General features: G+C 38.1%; 1 non-coding gene across 1 annotated transcript; it reads right to left on the bottom strand.

Moving 5' to 3' along the window:
• Positions 1-367: 367 nt before the first annotated feature.
• Positions 368-471, bottom strand: LOC148576161 (small nucleolar RNA R71). The gene has a single exon (XR_015903574.1). It is a non-coding gene; the product is annotated as a small nucleolar RNA R71 (small nucleolar RNA).
• Between the last annotated feature and the right edge of the window lie 16027 nt (positions 472-16498).

Raw genomic sequence — 16498 nt, 5'->3', positions numbered from 1 at the left:
ATTTCGAACAAGTAAAGGAGATGGCAGCCGAACCCAACAACAATAATGCAAGGAGGATGCTCGGTGACTTTACTGCACCTAATTCCAATTTACATGGAAGAAGCATCTCCATTCCTGCCATTGGAGCAAACAACTTTGAGCTGAAACCTCAGCTAGTTTCTCTGATACAGCAGAACTGCAAGTTTCATGGACTTCCATCTGAAGATCCTTTTCAGTTCTTAACTGAATTCTTGCAGATCTGTGATACTGTTAAGACTAATGGAGTAGATCCTGAAGTCTACAGGCTCATACTTTTCCCTTTTGCTGTAAGAGACAGAGCTAGAGTGTGGTTGGACTCTCAAAGTTCTTTCCTCCTCAAAAGCTGAGCAAGTTTAGAGCTGATGTTCAAACCTTCAGACAGAAAGAAGGTGAATCCCTCTATGAAGCTTGGGAAAGATACAAGCAGCTGACCAAAAAGTGTCCTTCTGACATGCTTTCAGAATGGACCATCCTGGATATATTCTATGATGGTTTATCTGAGCTATCAAAGATGTCATTGGATACTTCTGCAGGTGGATCCATTCACCTAAAGAAAACGCCTGCAGAAGCTCAAGAACTCATTGACATGGTTGCTAATAACCAGTTCATGTACACTTCTGAGAGGAATCCTGTGAGTAATGGGACGCCTCAGAAGAAGAGAGTTCTTGAAGTTGATACTCTGAATGCCATATTGGCTCAGAACAAAATATTGACTCAGCAAGTCAATATGATTTCTCAAAGTCTGAATGGAATGCAAGCTGCATCCAACAGTACTCAAGAGGCTTCTTATGAAGAAGAAGCTTATGATCCTGAGAACCTTGCAATAGCAGAGGCAAGTTACATGGGTGAACCATATGGAAACACCTATAATCCATCATGGAGAAATCATCCAAATCTCTCATGGAAGGATCAAAGGCCTCAACAGGGCGTTAATAATGGTGGAAGAAACAGGTTTAACAATAATAAACCTTTTCCATCATCCACTCAGCAACAGACAGAGAACTCTGAACAAAATACCTCTAATTTAGCAAACTTAGTCTCTGATCTATCCAAGGCCACTGTAAGTTTCATGAATGAAACAAGGTCTTCCATTAGAAATTTGGAAGCACAAGTGGGCCAGCTGAGTAAAAGGATCACTGAAATCCCTCCTAGTACTCTCCCAAGCAATACAGAAGAGAATCCAAAAGGAGAGTGCAAGGCCATTGACGTAAGCACCATGGCCGAACCTGTAAGGGAAGGAGAGGACGTGAATCTCAAGGAGGAAGACCTCCTAGGACGTCCAGTGATCAATAAGGAGCTTCCCTCTAAGGAACCAAAGGACTCTGAGGCTCATCTAGAGACCATAGAGATTCCATTGAACCTCCTTATGCCATTCATGAGCTCTGATGAGTATTCCTCTTCTGAAGAGAATGAGGATGTTACTGAAGAGCAAGCTGCCAAGTTCCTTGGGGAAATCATGAAGCTAAATGCCAAATTATTTGGCATTGATACTTGGGAAGATGAACCTCCCTTGTTCACCAATGAACTAAGTGATCTGGATCAACTAACATTGCCTCAGAAGAGACAGGATCCTGGAAAGTTCATAATACCTTGTACTATAGGCACCATGATCTTTAAGGCTCTGTGTGACCTTAGTTCAGGGATAAACCTCATGCCCCTCTCTGTAATAGAGAAACTGGGAATCTATGGGGTACAAGCTGCTAGAATCTCATTAGAGATGGCAGACAATTCAAGAAAACAGGCTTATGGACAAGTAGAGGACGTGTTAGTAAAGGTTGAAGGCCTTTCCATCCCTACTGATTTCATAGTCTTGGATACTGGAAAGGAAGAGGATGAATCCATCATCCTAGGAAGACCTTTCCTAGCCACAACAAGAGCTGTGATTGATGTGGACAGAGGAGAATTGATCCTTCAATTGAATGAGGACAACCTTGTGTTTACAACTCAAGGATCTCTCTCTGCATCCATGGAGAGGAAGCAGAAAAAGCTTCTCTCAAAGCAGAGTCAAACAAAGCCCCCACAGTCAAACTCTAAGTTTGGTGTTGGGAGGCCACAACCAAACTCTAAGTTTGGTGTCAAACCCCCATATCCAAACTCTAAGTTTGGTGTTGGGAGGTCTCAACAAAGCTCTGCACATCTGTGAGGCTCCATGAGAGCCCACTGTCAAGCTATTGATATTAAAGAAGCGCTTGTTGGGAGGCAACCCAATGTTTATTTATCTAATTTTCATTGTTTTTCATGTTTTATTAGGTTCATGATCATGTGGAGTCACAAAATAAATATAGAAATTGAAAACAGAATCAAAAACAGCAGAAGAAAAATTACACCCTGGAGGAAGACCTTACTGGTGTTTAAACGCCAATAAGAAGCATGTTTTGGGCGTTCAACACCAGAACAGAGCATGGTTCTGGCACTGAACGCCAAAAATGGGCAGCATCTGGGCGTTTGAACGCCAGAAATGCACCCTGGAGGAGAGCTGGCGCTGAACGCTCAGAACAAGCATGGTTCTGGCGTTCAACGCCAAAAATAGGCTACAAATGGGCGTTCAACGCCCAGAACAAGCACCAACCTAGCGCTGAACACCCAGAGTTGTGTGCAAGGGCATTTTACATGCCTAATTTGGTGCAAGGTTGTAAATCCTTGAACACCTCAGGATCTGTGGACCCCACAGGATCACCACAGGATCTGTGGACCCCACAGGATCCCCACCTACCTCCACTCACTTCTTCTCACCCATCTTTCACACAATCCCATAAACACTCTTTCCCAAAACCCTTCACCAATCACCTCAATCTCTCTTCCCCATCACCTCTTCACCACTCACATCCATCCACTCTTCCCCATAAACCTACCTCATAAACTCCACCTACCTTCAAAATTCAAAATCAATTTCCCACCCAAACCCACCCTATATGGCCGAAACTTAACCCCCTCCCTCCCCTATATAAAGCCTTCCATTCTTCCTCATTTTCACACAACACAACCCCTTCTCCCTCTCCTCCATTTCTTCTTCTTCTTCATCTATTCTTTCTTCTATTGCTCGAGGGCGAGCAAAATTCTAAGTTTGGTGTGGTAAAAGCATAAGCTTTTTGTTTTTCCATTACCATTGATGGCACCTAAGACCGGAGAATCCTCTAGAAAAGGGAAAGGGAAGACAAAAGCTTCCACCTTCGAGTCATGGGAGATGGAAAGGTTCATCTCCAAAGCCCATCAAGACCACTTCTATGATGTTGTGGCCAAGAAGAAGGTGATCCCTGAGGTCCCTTTCAAACTCAAAAGAAATGAGTATCCGAAGATCCGACATGAAATTCAAAGAAGAGGTTGGGAAGTTCTAACAAACCCCATCCAACAAGTCAGCATCCTAATGGTTCAAGAGTTCTATGCTAATGCATGGATCACTAGGAACCATGATCAAAGTAAGAACCCGAACCCAAAGAATTATCTCACCATGGTTCGGGGGAAATACTTAGAATTTAGTTCGGAAAATGTGAGGTTGGCGTTCAACTTGCCAAACATGGAAGAGAACGCACGCCCCTACACAAGGAGAGTCAACTTTGATCAAAGGTTGGACCAAGTCCTCATGGACATATGTGTAGAAGGAGCTCAATGGAAGATTGACTCAAAAGGCAAACCGGTTCAACTAAGAAGACTGGACCTGAAGCCTGCAGCTAGAGGATGGTTGGAGTTCATTCAATGCTCAATCATTCCCACTAGCAACCAGTCTGAAGTTACTATAGACCGGGCCATCATGATCCATAGCATCATGATTGGAGAAGAGGTGGAAGTTCATGAGATTATACCTCAAGAACTCTACAAGGTGGCTGACAAGTCCTCCACTATGGCAAGGTTAGCCTTTCCTCACCTCATTTGCCACCTATGCAATTCGGCTGGGATCGACATAGAGGGAGATATCCTCACTAAAGAGGACAAGCCCATCACTAAGAAAAAGATGGAGCAAGCAAGAGAGCCCATTCATGGAGCTCAAGAGGCGCATGAATCTCATCACCATGAGATCCCGGAGATGCCTCAAATGCATCTTCCTCCACAAAACTATTGGGAGCAAATCAACACCTCCCTAGGAGAATTAAGCTCCAATATGGGACAACTAAGGGTGGAACATCAAGAGCACTCCATCATCCTTCATGAAATAAGAGAAGATCAAAAAGCAATGAGGGAGGAGCAACAAAGACAAGGAAGAGACATAGAAGAGCTCAAGGACATCATTGGTTCCTCAAGAAGGAAATGCCACCATCACTAAGGTGGACTCATTCCTTGTTCTTACATTCTCTGTTTTTCGTTTTCTATGTTAATTGCTTATCTATGTTTGTGTCTTCATTACATGATCATTAGTAGTTAGTAACTTTGTCTTAAAGTTATGAATGTCCTATGAATCCATCACCTCTCTTAAATGAAAACTGTTTTAATTCAAAAGAACAAGAAGTACATGAGTTTCGAATTTATCCTTGAACTTAGTTTAATTATATTGATGTGGTGACAATGCTTCTTGTTTTCTGAATGTACGCTTGAACAGAGCATATGTCTTTTGAAGTTGTTGTTTAAGAATGTTAAATATGTTGGCTCTTGAAAGAATGATGACTAGGAAACATGTTATTTGATAATCTGAAAAATCATAAAAATGATTCTTGAAGCAAGAAAAAGCAGCAAAGAACAAAGCTTGCAGAAAAAAAAATAGGCGAAAAAAAATATATATAGAAAGAAAAAGAAAAAGCAAGCAGAAAGAGCCAAAAGCTCTTAAAACCAAGAGGCAAGAGCAAAAAGCCAATAACCCTTAAAACCAAAAGGCAAGGGCAAATAAAAAGGATCCAAGGCTTTGAGCATCAGTGGATAGGAGGGCCTAAAGGAATAAAATCCTGGCCTAAGCGGCTAAACCAAGCTGTCCCTAACCATGTGCTTGTGGCGTGAAGGTGTCAAGTGAAAACTTGAGACTGAGCGGTTAAAGTCAAGGTCCAAAGCAAAAAAAGAGTGTGCTTAAGAACCCTGGACACCTCTAATTGGGGACTTTAGCAAAGCTGAGTCACAATCTGAAAAGGTTCACCCAGTTATGTGTCTGTGGCATTTATGTATCCGGTGGTAATACTGGAAAACAAAGTGCTTAGGGCCACGGCCAAGACTCATAAAAAAGCTGTGTTCAAGAATCATCATACTGAACTAGGAGAATCAATAACACTATCTGAACTCTGAGCTCCTAAAGAAGCCAATCATTCTGAACTTCAATGGATAGAGTGAGATGCCAAAACTATTCAAGAGGCAAAAAGTTATAAGTCCCGCTCATATGATTGAAGCTATGTTTCATTGATAGTTTGGAATTTATAGTATATTCTCTTCTTTTTATCCTATTTGATTTTCAGTTGCTTGGGGACAAACAACAATTTAATTTTGGTGTTGTGATGAGCGGATAATTTGTACGCTTTTTGGCATTGTTTTTAGTATGTTTTTAGTAGGATCTAGTTACTTTTAGGGATGTTTTCATTAGTTTTTATGTTAAATTCACATTTCTGGACTTTACTATGAGTTTGTGTGTTTTTCTGTGATTTTAAGTATTTTCTGGCTGAAATTGAGGGACTTGAGCAAAAATCAGATTCAGAGGTTGAAGAAGGACTGCTGATGCTGTTGGATTCTGACCTCTCTGCACTCAAAGTGGATTTTCTGGAGCTACAGAACTCAAAATGGCGCTCTTCCAATTTCGTTGGAAAGTAGACATCCAGGGCTTTCCAGCAATGTATAATAGTCCATACTTTGGCCGAGTTTAGACGACGTAAAAGGGCGTTGAACGCCAGTTCTATGCTGCTGTCTGGAGTTAAACGCCAGAAACAAGTCACAAACCAGAGTTGAACGCCAGAAATACGTTACAACCTGGCGTTCAACTCCAGAAAGAGCCTCTGCACGTGTAACATTCAAGCTCAGCCCAAGCACACACCAAGTGGGCCCCGGAAGTGGATTTATACATCAATTACTTACTTCTGTAAACCCTAGTAACTAGTTTAGTATAAATAGAACTTTTTACTATTGTATTAGACATCCTGGATTGTATTTTTGATCCTGTGATCACGTTTTAGGGGGGCTGGCCATTCGGCCATGCCTGGACCTTTCACTTATGTATTTTTAACGGTAGAGTTTCTACACTCCATAGATTAAGGTGTGGAGCTCTGCTGTTCCTCAAAGATTAATGCAAAGTACTACTGTTTTCTATTCAATTCATCTTATTTCGCTTCTAAGATATTCATTCGCACTTCAACCTGAATGTGATGAACGTGACAATCATCATCATTCCCTATGAACGCGTGCCTGACAACCACTTCCGTTCTACCTTAGATTGAATGAGTATCTCTTAGATCTCTTAATCGGAATCTTCGTGGTGTAAGCTAGAATGATGGCGGCATTCAAGAGAATCCGGAAAGTCTAAACCTTGTCTGTGGTATTCCGAGTAGGATTCGATGACTGAATGACTGTGACGAGCTTCAAACTCGCGAGTGCTGGGCGTAGTGACAGACGCAAAAGGAGGGTAAATCCTATTCCAGCATGATCGGGAACCTCAGATGATTAGCCGTGCCGTGACAGGGCATCTTGGACCATTTTCACAAGAGGAGGGGATGTAGCCACTGACAACGGTGATGCCCTTGCATAAAGCCAGCCATGGAAAGGAGTAAGACTGATTGGATGAAGACAGCAAGAAAAGCAGAGGTTCAGAGGAACGAAAGCATCTCTATACGCTTATCTGAAATTCTCACCAATGAATTACATAAGTATTTCTATCCTTCTTTTAATACTAAATTTCGAAAACTACATAACTATTTTATATCCGCCTGACTGAGATTTACAAGGTGACCATAGCTTACTTCATACCAACAATCTCCGTGGGATTTGACCCTTACTCACGTAAGGTATTACTTGGACGACCCAGTGCACTTGCTGGTTAGTTATGCGAAGTTGTGAAGATATGTAATAATTCACAACCTGAGTAACAATTTCGCATACCATGCCCTAAAACCATTTCTTGGAAAAGAAATCATCACCATAACCAAGTAGTCCTAGCATAAAAAGAAGTGATGAAATATATAAAAGTTCTAACTAACATGTAACCTATCATGCAATGCAACATCTAGCTAACTTTGGTGTTGAAAAAGAAATTGTTACCCACGGAGATCGGTCGGATGACCTCCCCACACTTGAAGATTGCACCATCCTCGGTGCATGCAAAGAAGAGCAAGGTGGATGGGTTGTTACAATTGATGAGCTCCTTCAAAAGGTTTTGCGGATGACTTGTTTGGTGCCCCATTTCAAAGCTTTTCCTTCTCCTCCTTTCTTGGTGACCAACCTAAAGGGAGAGAAAAAGAAAGAAAATTAAGCCTATGACAAAGATATCAAAGTAAATAGAACATAGGCGGGGCTAGTGCCACATAAGGGTAAGGTTCTCACTACATGTTAGCTACGCAAAGGGCATATCAATTAATACTTGATGCAAGAGTAAAATCAAAGCATGAAGAGCATATTGAGCATCAAGTTCACATAAGAAAAAGTGGGTTATGAAAGACAAAATGAGGTCAAATCAATGCACAAAGACACAAGAGTCATACAAGATGAAGCATTGATTTAGAAGTTTCATCACCCAACAATATCAAACAAGTCAAGAAGCACCAAAATAATGCAAGAAATTCTCAACAATTGACTAGAAAAATTCAACACCATTATTAAAATAAGAAACTTAAAAAAAAGAAAATTACAATAAGCTATAAAAACAAAATTAAAATGCAATGAATGAAAGTAAGCAATTGCAATAAAAGAAAATAGAAGAAAAGAAAATTTTTTTTCTTTTTAGTATTTTATTTATTTATTTATTTAGTTATTAAAATTTATTTATTTATTTATTATTTTTTTAATTATTTTTTTAATTTTATTTTATTTAAAAATTTTTTTTTTCAAGAGAGGAAGAAGAAAGGTAGAAAGAAAGAAAAAGAAAAGGAGAAAGAAGAAGAAAGGAGAAAGGAGAAAAACAGGGTGCAAATCCGCGCATAAGCGCCATGCGTGCTTACGCGCGCCTTGCGCAGTTGGGATCATGGGCGCGTATGCGGCATGTGCGCGGGCGCGCGCGTTGCGGATTATGCCATCGGCGCGCATGCGTACAGTGCGCATACGCGCACATTAGGTTGTGCCAGGAGCTTAATGTTTGCATAGAATTAGCACAACTCTCTGGAAAATGTACCAGGAGCCATGCAGTGCAATCCGCGCGTACGCGTCATGCGTGCTTAAGCGCGGATTGCTTGTTTTTTTTTTTAGAAGCATAAACACAGAATTTAACACTCTCCTAACCTATAAACATCCTAAAGCAACCAAAATTCAAATTTAACAAAAATCTTTAAGTTCTTGAAGAATTTTCAAAAACAAAATAAACACAACTTGCACTTCAAGTAACCTACTTTAACAACAATCTAAACTAATGAAAACACACTAAAACAACCTATCAATCAAAACAAAATGTAGAAGAGTATGGAAAAGAATAAAACTACCTATAGTGGTAACTCAAATCACTTATTAAGTATATATACAAGAGAATGGAAAGAGTTTACCATGGTGGGGTGTCTCCCACCTAGCACTTTTAGTTTAAGTCCTTAAGTTGGACATTTGGGAAGCTCTTGTCATGGTGGCTTATACTCGTACTCATCCTTGAATCTCCAAGGATCATTGTGCCTCAAATGGTTGATAGAAATTCCAACCGTCTTCACCAAGTTTGGGTGGAGTTCCACCCAAGATATGAGCTCCCTTAGTTGGTCTTCATGCTTCGATCCGGGATCCCATATCTTATTTTCGCACCCGTCTTCAAGTTGATTTCCATGAATTCTCCGTTCGGGCGGTTGACAAGTAGAACAAGTAGAATTCTCTTGAGCATACCAAGTCCTCTTCCTATACCCATGTAAAGTAGCATTCATCCAATCATAGTCCCTATACTTTGAGGTTTTGACTTGATGAGCCTAATTCCAAACTTCCAACCACTACACAACTTTTTCCTACTCTTAACTCCACAAAGAGCTCTAAGTTGACCATCATTTTCAATCAAACCATATTCAAGCGAGAAAGCAAAGCTTAGGGATAAAAATTTTACCCACTTGAATGTTGTATTGGATGGTGACTTGGGGAGGGAGATCTCCTCGACAACGGCGCCATTTTGATTATTAGACTTTTGTGTAGTCTAGAATTCACAAATGAATCCTCGTTGTAAGTATAGTTTCTAAATCAACAATAGTCCTTTCATACAAAAATTTGTCTGTCACTAGTACAAACCCCTAAAATCTATAAACCGAAGTATTTAACCTCGGATCGTTCTCCCTAGGAATTGTAATAAAGTGTCCTTGTTATTGGTTATGAAGTATCTTTGGGGGTTTTTAAATTAGGAGACAAGTAATGTAAAATGCAATGAAAATAAACTAACAACTATGAAAAGCTCTTGGCAAGGTTATGGGAATTGGAAGTCCTATCCTCATTATCCTCCTCAATTGTGATGAGAATTGTCCATTGCTACCACTTAGTTAACCTCTTAACCATGGAGGAAAGTCAAGTGGATGAATCAATTTGATTCCACAAGTCCTAGCCAACTCCCAAGGGAAAGACTAGCTTTAGTGGTATCCAAATCAATTAGCAACTTCTAATTATCAATCGACAAAGGAATTAGATAACTCAAGCGTCACTAATTACTCTATCATAGCCAAGAGGAACAAAACCTACACTAAAATCTAACCAAGCATTTCATCAAACACTTGGAAGGCACTAAAGAAAAGCATAGTAAATGGATAACAACAATAAAATCTAACAACAATTATTGTAAGAAATTAATAACAACAATCAAAAGGAACACAATTATTATGAATTACCTCTAATTGAATTGAAAGAGAAGAGAAGGAACAAAAGTAGATCTACAACAAAGTATAAAAGCAACATAAAAGAAATTACAACAAAAGAATAGAAGAAGATGATTGCAACAACAAAGAATTAAGAAGCAAAAGTAGAGGGAAGCATGAATGAAAACCTAGATCTAAGAACTAATCCTAATCCTAATTCCTAATCCTAGAGAGAAGTGAGAGCTTCTCTCTCTAAAAACTAACTTTCTCTCTAAAACTAACCTAAAATCAACTAATGTGTTAAAAGTATCTAAAAGTATATTGATTTTCCTTCAATCCTTGGCTTAAATAGCATCAGAAATGAGTTGGATTGGGCCCACAAGGCTTCTAAAATCGCTGGTCACGGGTTGCATTAAGTGAAGCATGTGCCACCATCGGCGCATCCGTGCACCGTGCGCGTGCGCGCCCCTATGCGCGAATGCAACTATGGAAAATCTTATATCATTTCGAAGCCCCGGATGTTAGCTTTCCAATACAGCTAGAACCACATTATTTGGACCTCTGTAGCTCAAGTTATGGTCGTTTAAGTGCGAAGAGGTTGGGTTGACAGCTTTTGCGATTCCTTCATTTCTTCATGAGTTCTCCATTTTTACATGCTTTTCCTTCATTCCCTTGATCCAATATTTGCCTCCTAAATCTGAAATCACTTAACAAACATATCAAGACATCTAATGGAATCAAAGGTAAATCAAGATTAAACAATTAAGGACCTAAAAAGTATGTTTTCACTCTTAAGCACAATTAAAGGAGAATTTACAAAACCATGCTATTTTATTGGATAAATGGGAGAAAGGTTGACAACACCCTCTAAATTCAACACAAGATAAACCCTAAATATGGGGTTTATTAGGGAGTCAAAAATTTTGGCTTCTGTTCTCTCCCTCGGCACTTTTTACTTTTCATAACTCTAGGATTTCTCTGAAGAACTTGAGCAACTAATTCTCCTTGGTTAAGGTTAGGAGCTTTGTTAATTCCGTGGATTAATACACTAGCTCTTTCTACTTTTGATTTATGCATTGATATCTTCTTAATAAAGAGTTTTCGTTCTTCATCAAAAAGGGGTTGAATGTGTTGGAAAAAAATTCTTCTCTAACTTGAATTTTTTTAACTTTTTGAAAAATTTGATTAACTGAATTAAGTTTGAAAACCAATTCTCATGATTCTTATGTTTTGAAACTAGACTTGATAAGTGATATCGAATCAACAAGTGGAGATTCTTATGAACTGTGTCGCCTATAAATCAGTGAACGTGCTTAACTCTTTTCTTAAGCAATTGACTAAGGAATTAGCAATTAATTAGGTTAAAGAGAAATTAAATTACCAAAGAGATTAAAATTTAATTACTAATGATTTGTCATGGATGTATCTTTGCATAATCAAGGTGGAAAGTAAAAATTATTGATCTAGACGTCTCAACATCTCTAAATCCTTAACTCTTTTAATTATATTACCTTTTAATACTCACTGTTTGCTTTTGTTACATTGTTGTTTATGTTCAAGCTTTTCAAAAACCTAATTTTGATTATCTAACTAGATTAATTAATTAACTATTGCTTGCTTAATCAGTTAATCCTCATGGGATCGACACTCACTCACCGTGAGTTTATTATTTGGTACGATCCAGTGCACTTGTCGATAGTATTGTGGTGTAAAATCTGCAACAGAATGAAAAATCAAGAGTACACTGGCTAAAATGGGGAGACCAGAACAACAAGTTTTTCCATTCAAAAACCCAGTCCTAGAATAGAAGAAATAAAATCTAGAAACTCGAAGATGAGGCAGGAAATCGGTGCACTACTTCGGAAGAGATCGGAGACCGAGCCCAAAGATACTTTGAAGGTTTGTTTACTTCAAGAAACCCGAAAGATCCCTCACAGAGCCTAACAGATCTTAGAAGAAAGATTTCTGCAAAAATTAATAGAGGACTAACAAGGCCAACTACCAAAGAAGAAATCAAATGGGTAGTCTATTCTATTAACCCAGAGGCAGCCCCATGTGACAATGGGTTCACATCCAAATTTTTCCAATTTTATTGGAGTACCATCAAGCAGGATGTATGTAAAGCTGTTAGAAGCTTTTTTAGAGGAGGGCTCATGCTTAGGGGGTTCAATCACACTCAAAATTTTCTCATTCCAAGCATACAAAATGCAACTGTAATGAGTCAAATTTGGACGGTTAGTCTTAGCACTGTGTTCTACAAAATCATCTGTAAGGTACTTGTTTATAGACTGCAACCTCTTATGAATAAAATTATTAGTGACACCTAAAGTGCTTTTATCCGAAGGAGACTCATTAGTGACAATATCTTAGTGGCTCATGAATGTATGCATTTTTTGAAGAATAAGGAGTATGGTAATCCTTATATGGCACTTAAAATTGACATGAATAAGGCCTATGATAGGGTTGAATGGAGTTTTCTTTGGTTTATGATGGAGAAATTAGGTTTCTATGATAAGCGGATTGGGTGGATTAAAGAGTGTGTGTCTACAATCTCTTATTTTGTTGTTGTGGAAGGAATTCCTACTATCTTCTTTAGGCCAAGCAGAGGGCTCCGTCAAGGGGATTCCCTTTATTCCTATCTTTTTTTTTATTTGTGCAGAAAAACTATCCTTTCTGCTCCACAACGGATAACAGAATAACCCATTGCAGGGACTTTGGTTGAATAGTAGATGCCCCTCCATTAACCACCTATTATTAGCAAAAAATTCTATATTATTTCGAAGAGCTAATAGGCAATTATGTGACAAGATCTTAAGTATCCTACAGTAGTATAACGAGCTGAGCAGCCAGCTCATTAATTTATACAAGTCGTTGATAAACCATTATTTTATGGTTTATCTTGTGCTAATTTGAGTGGTTTTTATCAATTCTTTGCTCACTTATTTATATAAATTGCATGGTTTTACAATTCCTTCCTAATTCTGTGATATAATTGAAAACATGTTTCCTAGGCCTTTAAACTGTCAATTTTAATTATTCTTTATTACCATTTGATGCCGTGATCTGTGTGTTGAGTGCTTTCAGGCTTTATAGGGCAGGAATGGCATAGAGGATGGAAAGGAAATATGCAAAAGTGGAAGAAATACGAAAAATGAAGTATTTGAGAAACTGGCAGCGACGCGCACGCATGGGCGACGCGTACGCGTGCCTAGCGCAGAAGACAAGCGACGCGTATGCGTGACCAGGAATTTCACCAAATGACGCGCATGCGTGACTGACGCGTACGCGTGACATGCGCTACCTGCAGAAATCGCAGAAAACGCTGGGGGCGATTTCTGGGCTCCTTTTGGCCCAGTTCCAAGCCCGAAAAACACAGAATAAGAGCTGCAGAATGGGGGAAACACAGGGAAAAACGGATACAACATACATTCACACAATTTTAGGTTTTAGATGTAGTTTTCTAGAGAGAGAGGTTCTCTCCTCTCTCTAGGTTTTAGGATTTCTCTTAGTTTTAGGTTTATTTCTTTTCAATCCCAGGTTCAATGTTCCTATAATTTAGTTTCTCTTCTACTTTTATTTATTCTAGCATTCTAGTTTATTTAGTTTCCCAATTTGGTTTATGAACTCCATGTTAGATTTGATTTCTTTATTTAATGCAATTTGAGGTATTTTATAATTATGATTGCTTTCTTCTATTTGTGTCATTGATGCTTACAATTGGTTGTTTAGATTTAATATTCCTTGCTAGTTTTCTATGTTTTTATATTATGCCTTCCAAGTGTTTGATAAAATGCTTGGGAGGGTTTTAAGTTAGACTTTTCTCCTCTTAGCTTTGGTTGAGTAATTAGAAACTCTTGAGTTATCAAACTCCTTTGTTGATTGATAATTGAAAGTTGCTAATTGACTTTAATTCCACTAACTCTAGTCTTTCCTTGGGAGTTGACTAGGACTTGAGGATTCATATTGATTTATCCATTTGACTTACCTTCATAGTTAGAGGTTAACCAAGTGGGAGCAATGAACAATTCTCATCACAATTGATAAGGATAACTAGGATAGGACGTCTGATTCTCATACCTTGCCAAGAGTTTTCTTAATTATCAATTTACTTTCTTGCAATTTACTTTTCTTGTTCCTTATTCCAAAAATCCAAAAATATATTTTTCCATAATCAATAATAAATCATACCCCTCTGCAATTCCTTGAGAGACGACCCGAGGTTTAAATACTTCGGTTTATTTTTATTGGGTTTGCTTTAGTGACAAACAAATTTTTGCACGGAAGGATTCTTTGTTGGTTTAGAAACTATAGTAGAAACGAGAATTTATTATGAATTCTTTACTAACGAAAATTCATTCGTCAGTCGTCCATTTTTTTTAGCAAGAATACACCTCAAACAACTCGGACAAAACTAGCTACATTGATTGGGGTTCCAAATATTGGTGCGCAAGATCGTTATTTGGGCTTTCCATTAGTTATCAACAGAACCAAAAGAGAAACCTTCTCATTTGTTAAAGATACAGTAGGAAAGAAGGTGCAGCACTAGAAAAGAACGATGCTTTCGACAAGCGGAAGAGAGGTTTTGATAAAAGCGATTGGCACATATCAATTTACTCGCTTAGCTGTTTTAAGCTAACAGATACTCTTTTAGATGAAATTCATAAAATGATGATGTAGTTTTGGTGGGGACAAAAACAGAATGAGAGAAAAATACACTGGATAAGTTGCGACTCAATCAGTAGAGACAAAAATTCAGGAGGTTTGGGTTTTAAAGATCTCAAATCTTTCAACCTATCGATGCTAGCCAAACAAGGATAGAGATTTCTAACAAGAACACATTCAGTAGTATATAAAATCTACAAAAATAAATATTTTTGGCATACCTTGTTCTTGGAAGCAAAGCCTGGATTTAGACCTTCTTGGGCTTGGCAGAGTCTCTTGGAAGGTAGAAAGGTCCTGGAGAAAGGCGTTAGATTCATTGTCATTACCCATGACTCCACCAGAATAAGAGAGGACCCATGATTTGGAGACCAAACCCCTTTAAGATGCTTTGGGTCTGGCAGTTGATAACAAATACTGGCAAATAGACACGGAGCTATTACTGAAAAAATTTAATGCAAAAATTATAGCATAAATCAGCAAAATCTCAATTGAACAAGGAGGGAAATCAATTTTTGGGTGAATGACAAAACAGGGCAATTCTTAGTGAATTCAGGGTACTTGATTGTATACAAGTTCTATCATCCGCCAATAGAGAGTTCAAACCCTTAATTTCAGATGAAAGACTTATGGCAACAAATCTGGAATGTACAGTGTCAGCTAGAAATCCGAAACTTCATATGGAGATTAGTCTATGAGGGTATAGCAATGCTGGAGAAGATGCATAACAGAATCCCCAACATTAATCCCCTTTGCCTAAGATGCTTGACAGAGCTAGAAACCGCATTGCACGCAGTGGTTTTCTGCCTGAACTCCATAGCGGTTGGAACAGGTCTCAATTTGTCAGTGACATTTTAAGAGCCACAAACCTTCAAGCAAGACAATGGTGGAATTAAATGGTAGAGAAACTCAAATTTCAAGCGAACTTCAAGAAGAAAAAGGGCGAAATTGCTTACCTCCTTTGGGAACTATGGCTGGCACGGAACTCCTTCATCTTTGAACATAACCAACGAGAACCTGAAAAAGTTTTATCTCGACAACAATATAAGTAAATCAGTACAGAGCTCACTGCATACAAAGACAACTGAACTTTTAAGTTTCTTTTTTAATTTCTTTAGCTTTTTCTTCATTTTCTTTAAGTTTGTCATCTCAGGTTTGGGAATATCAAATATTAAATTATACTGATATTGTATCTGTCACTTTTTATGCAATAAATTATAAATTTATTTAAAAAAAAAAAAACAGAACCAAAAAATTCTACTAACTCTGATTATTTCTTGAAAGTCAACTATGATTGTCAATATAATCTATTCGCTGTACAACTGTACAAATGCTCACTCCATTCAGCAAAATAGAACAAATCACAACTCAAATTAAAGTTCAACCATCCAACATGAACAATAGAATCGCTCATAAATTGTGGCATTCAAAAAGTTAGACCTTTTTCTCTGAATGTTTTATATGAGTAACAGCAATATATATAATAATTAGAGGACATATAATAACTAACCCATTTTCTTCCAAAGAGAATCTACTGGGAAATAGTAACTGGAAAGAAACAATTTACTTTTTAAAGAAACAACTTGCTTTTTAATTAGTGGAGCACTGAGAACGTGATATATAGTAATTTAATTTACTTGGTTGTTTATTAAGTATAATTAAATATGCTTAAAGTGACATGATAAAAACCTTTATATGGTTGGATCTGACATATCCTAGAGAAAATTCTCATTAAGTGGCTGATGATCTAAGAACATAAAGTATCTATCATATATTAATTGTTCGTGATGGTCGTGTCCAAATGTAATCATGAGCTATGGCCTAATAAGGGTAGCCCCCGCCTATTTGGAATTTCCAAGGGGAAATAGTAATGCTACCAAGCGATTAACATAATAATAAACATTAAATTGTACGAGGATTCTTTTTCAAACATTTATTTATTATTAAAAAAGTATTGGTATCAATTAGCA

Source organism: Arachis ipaensis, chromosome B1 (genome assembly GCF_059453495.1).
Source record: "Arachis ipaensis isolate K30076 ecotype BB chromosome B1, ASM5945349v1, whole genome shotgun sequence".
Classification (NCBI taxonomy): Eukaryota; Viridiplantae; Streptophyta; class Magnoliopsida; order Fabales; family Fabaceae; genus Arachis; species Arachis ipaensis.
The sequence above is the reverse complement of the archived record's forward strand: the minus strand, read 5'-3'. Positions and strand labels throughout refer to the sequence as shown.